The sequence below is a fragment of the Hordeum vulgare genome, chromosome 4H, assembly GCF_904849725.1.
Source record: "Hordeum vulgare subsp. vulgare chromosome 4H, MorexV3_pseudomolecules_assembly, whole genome shotgun sequence".
In the NCBI taxonomy this organism is placed as follows: domain Eukaryota; kingdom Viridiplantae; phylum Streptophyta; class Magnoliopsida; order Poales; family Poaceae; genus Hordeum; species Hordeum vulgare.
In genome coordinates, this window is record NC_058521.1 from 302,012,976 (window position 1) to 302,020,500 (window position 7,525).

The window sequence follows — 7,525 nt, forward strand, 5'->3', positions numbered from 1 at the left end:
AAATGTCTAACCAGAAAGTTGGTCACCTATTTTGATGGCACCGATAGGAATGTTGGTCGCACCGAGATGTTAGAGTTTGGCATAGTTTCTGTCTTAGATGAAAATCGGTATGGCCGAGTGGATAAAGTTTGTGACACTGATTTTGATGTATAGGCTTTGGACGGAGAATTTTGCAGGAGAATTTCATGAGTATTTTTGGTGGCTATCTCTAAGCACTTGACCAACCCGATCATCATTGTCACCTCATCCCCTTTTAGTAGTTTTGTATTTCTATGGAGTCAAATGTGATTTCTCATAAAATATAAAATGTAGAGCCTTCAAGCTTGTTTCCAATATATGTTCTTGGCATCCAGGTGTTCTCCTCAGTATCCATAGTAAATGCATCTTTGAACTTTTCTGAAATATACTTAGATAAAATAATTAGTTCAATGACACATATGTTGTTATTAAATTACCGAAACCACCTAAGGGAGAATTTGTGCTTTCAATCTCCCCATTTCTGGTAATTGATGACAACATATAGATCAAAGCTTCGATAAAAGATATAATCAATGATTAGCATCGTCACTTTGAGAAGTGTGTGAAAAGAAAGAGCTCCCCGTAAATTTGTGCATTATTTAGAATTTGCATTTGAATGCAAATGCACAATCGATTAGGGTCATGGGTCACTCTTCCATGCCACATACATCTAGTGGTGCGCATAAATGATATGAATGAATACTAATGCACATAACAACAAAAAATGAGTGAATGATCATCATGTAGATAGCTCAAAGGTATGAAATAGTAGCTTCAACAATCAAAACCTGTGATCAAGCACAATGTTTAAGACATCCAAAACACCAAATATTTGGAAAAGCTAAGAGAGCTATAAAAACAAAACTTTCTATCTCTCGAAGTTCAAAGTTCTGGAACTAAGCGTCGCTCTGGGCTCGATCTCCTCCGGTGGCTGCTAATGAGTCTATAGGAGAGCATTGGGGAAGGCTTCAGCATATGTCCTCCGAGTTGGTGGTGTAGACACTGTAGGTCCAGGAGTTAGCGGTGGTGATGGAGAAGATGCTTGAGCTGATGAAGATGGTCTTGCTTCCGGAACAGACACAGTTGTAGATCTGATCTAGGTACTGAACAGAGTGGTAGTTGGGAGTGACGTATCATCATCATTATCACGGCTCGAGCATGAAGTGTGCATTGCATAAACTTCATCCTTTAGCTGATTAACAATTGTTGTCAACTACGTCACCTTGATATCTAGGTCATGGAATTTTGTCTCCATGATTCTCTCAAGAATTTTCTGGTTCAGAAATATGTCAGTAATGTTATTCTTCATCCCTTAGATGGTGTTGATATGAAAGTCATCTGGTCCCCTGTGATCCTCAACTGTGGAGATGGAGCTACTCTAGCTGCCTCTGCCTCTTCCGCTGCCTCACCCCGAACATGAGCTAAAGCTGAACTGGGATGGCTGAGGTCCATCACAACTTCATTGTCCTGAAATTCCGCCTGGAGTGGCAGGTGTGGATGATCAAGGAGATATGCATTCTTTCCAATCTTGGAATTGATAAACATCTGAATGTATAGTGCATATCTGCAGTATGTCTTTTGATCAGCAACAGTCCTTCTGATTGTCTCAAAAATCAGATCCATCACCCTAATCCTTGTGTGGGTGTCTATGTGGTGCAGCATATTGATAGAATACTCGCTGATCATTTTATCGTCACCTGACTTGTGCATCAAGGCGTATGTCATTGTAGTTTTGGTGGTAGGTATTCCATCTTGTAGAAATTAAACATTTCTAAGCTTGAGGGTCTTCAGGTAATTCCTACGCACTCAATTTTACAAGTTAGCCATAGAATTGTGATTCATTTTTGGCTCATTATAAACAACCAAGTGACTCTCTAGTGCCTATGGAGAACCTTTGATGGTTTCCCACTCCTCAACAATTGATTCATACCTATTACCTTCAGCCATCCATATGATCCTACCATCAGGATAAAAGTGTGTTGTGGCGTACAATTGCATCATCATATCGTCGTTTCAGGCAGTCATTTTCTTGCCAAGAAAATCTTCCATGTTAATGACTCGAAAGTTTTCTCTCACATGATGGAAGTAGTTCTTATGTTCCTTGATGTAGTCCCAGTCTACATATCTCATGTCGCTCATAGCTGGACTCTTGTCCAATAGCACGCTCTCATAAAAATCCTGCTGTTCCTTGGTGTGGGAGCGAGCACCGATAATTGCCCCCTCCTAAAAGCATACGGGTCTTCTACTCTCCACACTCTTTGTCCTTGATCTCTCCTCTTGTTCATGTTCTCTACAACAGGATGAGCATGATTATGCTCTCACTGGTGAGGTTTCAGCATCCTCAAAACAGCATGATCTTCTTCTTCTGCAGCAACATCTCTAGATGCAGATCGCTTGTTCTTCTCTACTGCAAGGATATCTCTTGTAGTCCTATTGGGTTTAGGAGCTATGGGTTTTTTTGCCTTGGGAGCAGTAGTTTTTTCCTTAGTTGTAGGCTTCCTTGGCATAGCATCTCCCATCAGCTTCTTCTTCTTGGAAGGAGGTGGATTGGCAGGTACCTCTTCCTCTCCTTCCTCCGCAGCTTCTGCTGGATCTTCATACATTGAGGTTGGTCTTTCGACAACATGCACAACTCTCTTCATGGCTCTTTTTTGTCCTCGCTTCTTGGCTAGCTTCGGGTTTGAGTTCTCAAGGGTAAGTTTCATCCTTCTCTTGGCAATCTCTAGAGCTCTAACAACATATGAACTGGTATACTCCTTTCCCATGGTTTTCTTGACTGTGACTTTCTCCTTCTGCTTGTTAGAAGTGCATTCCTCAGGAATGAAATCAACATCTTCCTCATCCAAGTTCAGCCTCTTTCTGGAGCTGGTAGCTGCCTTGAGCATATCATGAGAGCTAGGAATGCATGGATCTGAATCTATCTTCACAGGACTAGTGCCTGAGTCCACTTCCATGCTCTCCTCTATGTAATTATTCTAATTATCTTCAGACAATCACATGCTGACAAGATGACAAGCAGACAAGATGACCTTGTGAATAGTTGTAGAAGAGTAGGAATGGACGAGAATCACAAACCAGAGAAATTTTAAAATTGAACTTTTTGAGCCATGATACGTCACCAAAGTATCTATAACTTTTGATGGTTTCATGCTATTATCTTGTCAAACTTTGGATGTTTTGCATGCCTTTTATATATTTTTTTGGGACTAACTTATTAACTCAGTGCCAAGAGCGAGTTCCTATTTTTTCCATGTTTTTGACCCCTTTCAGAGGAGGATTTTGAACGGAGTCCAAACGGAATGAAACTGCCAAAAAGATTTTTTCCGGAACAGAAAAAAATCGGGGAGCCGGAGAATCAGGGCAGGTGGCCACCAGGGACCCCACAAGCCCTCATGGCGTGGCCAGGGGGCCCGCGGCCCCCTCGCTTGTGGGCTCCCTGAGGCTCCTTTGCCCTAGCTTTTGCGCATATATATTCCCTTAAAACCCATAAAAATCAGGAGATCATCGAAAGTACTTTTCCGCCACCGCAAGCTTCTGCCTCCGTAAGATCCCATCCGGGGCACGTTCTGGTGCCCTGCCGGAGGGGGGATTCGGATACGGAGGGCTTCTTCATCAACACCCTGACCTCTCCGATGATGCATGAGTAGTTCACTATAGACTTACGGGTCCATAGCTAGTAGCTAGATGACTTCTTCTCTCTCTTGGATCTTCAATACAAAGTTTTCCATGATCTTCATGGAGATCTATCAGATGTAATCTTGTTTTGTGGTGTGTTTGTCGAGATCCGATGAATTGTGGATTTATGATCAGATTATCTATGAATCTTATTTGAGTTTCTTCTGATCTCTCTTATGCATGATTTCATATCCTTGTAATTCTCTTCGAGTTGTGGGTTTTGTTTGGCCAACTAGATCTATGATTATTGCCATGGGAGAAGTGTTTGGTTTTAGGATTTATACCGTGCGGTGACCTCAACCAGTGATAGAAGGGGTACAGAGGCACGCACCGTGTTGTGTCCATCAAGGGTAAAAAGATGGGGTTTTCATTATTGGTTTGAGATTATCCCTCTACATCATGTCATCTTGCTTAAGGCGTTACTCTGTTCGTCATGAACTCAATACACTAGATGCATGCTGGATAGCGGTCGATGTGTGGAGTAATAGTAGTAGATGCAGAAAGTATCGGTCTACTTGTCTCGGACGTGATGCCTATATGTATGATCATTGCCTTAGATATCGTCATGACTTTGCGTGGTTCTATCAATTGCTCGACAGTAATTTGTTCACCCACCGTGATATTTTCTATTTTGAGAGAAGCCTCTAGTGAACACTATGGCCCAGGGGTCTACTCACACCATATTTTCAGCCTTACACTTTTTTCTTCGTTGCACTTTCCACCTTCAGATCTCACTTTGCAATCAATCTTGGAGTGATTGAAAACCCCTTTAAAGCATTGGGTACTCTGGACTTGACGACATTCTCCTGGTGTATTAATACATTGGTTCTCAAACTCAGGGAAATACTCACTACTCCTCTGCTGCATCACCCTTTCCTCTTCAAGGGAAAAACCAACGCAAACAAGAGAAGTAGCAAGAAGAATTCATGGCGTTGCCGGGAAGGACTTTTGTTGCCGTAGCAGAAGAATTTCTGGCGTTGTTTCGAGGGAGGATCATTTCAAGAACTCATCCAAGTAGGTGTCGCAAACTCATCTCTTCCATTTACTTTGTTCGCTAGTTGCCTCTCGTTTTCCTCTCCCCCACTTCACCAATTTGCCTTTTTCGTTTGCCTTTTTTCATTTGCCTTTTTCGTTTGCCCTTTTCTCTCGCTTGCTTTCTGTTCGCTTGTGTGCCATGTGCCTTCAATATGCTTGCATCTTCGCTTGCTGAAAATCTAGTGATATGGATCCTCATCCACTTGCTAATCTATTTAAGAGATCCAATTATGTTCATCCAATTGCTAGTGAGTTGAGTGCACTTGTCTTTCTTTATGGAGTTTTGCTTGAGATGCGTGAATCTGCAAATTGTGAGGAATAAATTTATGAAGTGATTCACGAGGGCTCCTTGGATGAAAAGCATGATTGCTATGGTTTCACTGTAAATTCTATTAGTGACAATCATGGTAAAAATATGCAAAACCCTAAGCTTGCGGATGCTAGTTTTGCTATGTCCACTACTTGTTGCAATGCTCATGAGTGGGGCGATGATTTTTCTTATGATCTTGAAAATTTGTTTAAGCCTCATGATGAATATGATATTTGCAATATTACTGAAAGTGGGTTTGGAGAAGTCATGACTTTAGTTGATGATAATCCCACTATTTTTGAAGAGCGTCAACTTTAGATTCACGTGGATCATGAAAAGAATATCCTTTATGATAGCTACATTGTGGAATTTGATTATGATCCCACATGTAATTGCTATGAGAGAGGAAAATATTGTGGTAGAAACTTTCATGTTACCAATTTACCTCTTGTTATGTGGAGATTGCTTTTGTCTCTTTCTTCTTCCTTGCATATGGGAACTATTGGTTGTCTTGACAACCTGTTTTCCTATAAAATTCCTATGCATAGGAAGTATGTTAGACTTAGATGTGATTTTCACATGCTTTATGATGCTCTCGCTGTGCTTCAATTCTTGTCTTTTGTGTGAGCATCATTGATTTATCAATGCCTAGCTAAGGGCGTTAAGCAATAGCGCTTGTTGGGAGGCACACCAATCAATTTATCTTTTTTCTTTCTATTTTGTTGCGTCCACACCATCATAATTTTGTTGTGATTGTGTTTTTTGTGTTTCTTTTTGTGTTTGAGCCAAGAAAAACCTTTATGACTAGTCTTGGTAATGGTTGTTTGATCCTGCTGGAAAAAGACAGAAACTTTTCGCTCACGAGATGATTTTTATTTTTTATTCAGAAAGAGCTTTTGAGTTGATTCTTTTTGCTATTGTTTGATATGTCTTTTGCCCAGGCAGTCTTAATATTTCAGAATTGTTGAGGTAGCAGAAGTATACGAAGTATAGAGATTGCTAGAGACTGGTCTGTTTTTGACAAATTCTGTTTTTGTTGAGTTGGTTGCTTGTTTTGATGAAACTATGGTTAGTATCGGGGGTACTACACATGTATAAGTGAGAATACAGTATCCCAACACCAATATAGATAGAATTCAGGTTTTCTATAGTACCAAAATAGGTGGTAGTTTGTTTTCTTGTGCTAATGTTATCACGAGTTCCTATTTAAGTTTTGTGTTGTGAAGTTTTCAAGTTTTGGGTGATGTTCTCATCGACAAAGAGATAAGGAGTGGAAAGAGCTCAAGCTTGGGGATGCCCAAGGCATCCCAAGCCAATTTCAAGGAAACCAAACAGCCTAAGCTTTGGGATTCCCCGGGAAGGCATCCCCTCTTTCATCTTCAATCCATTGGTAACCTTACTTGGAGCTATATTTTTATTCACCACATGATATGTGTTTTGCTTCGAGCATCTTGTATCGTAGGAGTTTTTTCTTTTTGTTGTGTCACAATCATCCTCGTTGGACACCTTTTTGAGAGAGAGAGACATGCACTCATCGTGATTTTGCTAGAATGCTCTGAGTGCTTCACTTATATCTTTTGAGCTAGATACTTTTCCTCTATGTGCTTCACTTATATCTTTTAGAGCACGACGGTGCGTGACTTGGTAGTTGGCTTATGCTATGAAAGTAGTCCCAAAGGTGATAGGTACCCAAAGAGGATGCAAAAACCTCCATCTTCCTGTGCATTGAGTAGAAAGAGAAGTATTGATTCCTCTCAATTAGTTTTGAGACGTGGATTTGGTAATATTAAGAGCTATGTTAGTAGGGTGTTGTTAATCTAGAAATACTTGTGTTGAAGTTAGTGAATCCCGTAACATGCACGTATGGTAAATAAGCTATGTTAGGAAGTCGGAGCATAATTGATCTATTGATTGTCATCCTTTGTGTTGAGGTCGGGGTCGCGCGATGGTTAACACGTACCAACCCTTCCCCTCGGAGTATGCATTTAGCACTTTGTTTGGATTACTAATAAAAACCTTCGCATCAAGTATGTGAGTTCTTCATGACTAATGTGAGTCCATGGTATAGATGCACTTTCACCTTCCACCTTTTCTAGCCTCTCTAGTGCCGTGCAATTCTCGCCGGTGCACAAACCCACCATATGCCTTCCTCAAAACAGCCACCATACCTACCTACTATGGCATTTTCATAGCCATTCCGAGATATATTGCCATGCAACTCCCACCGTTCCATCTCATGACTTGTGCCGTCACTCTCATATTTTCATTGCAAGTAAGATAGCTAGCGAGATGTTTTCAATGTCATACGTCATGCTAGATCGTAGCACATCCTGGTACACTGCCGTAGGCATTTCCTCTAGAGTCATCATCATTTTGAGCTTTGAGCTGTGAGTAAATAAAAGTGTGATGATCATCATTATTAGAGCATTGTCCCATGTGAGGAAATAAAAAAAAGAGGCCAAAGAGCCCAAATAAAATAAAATAAAA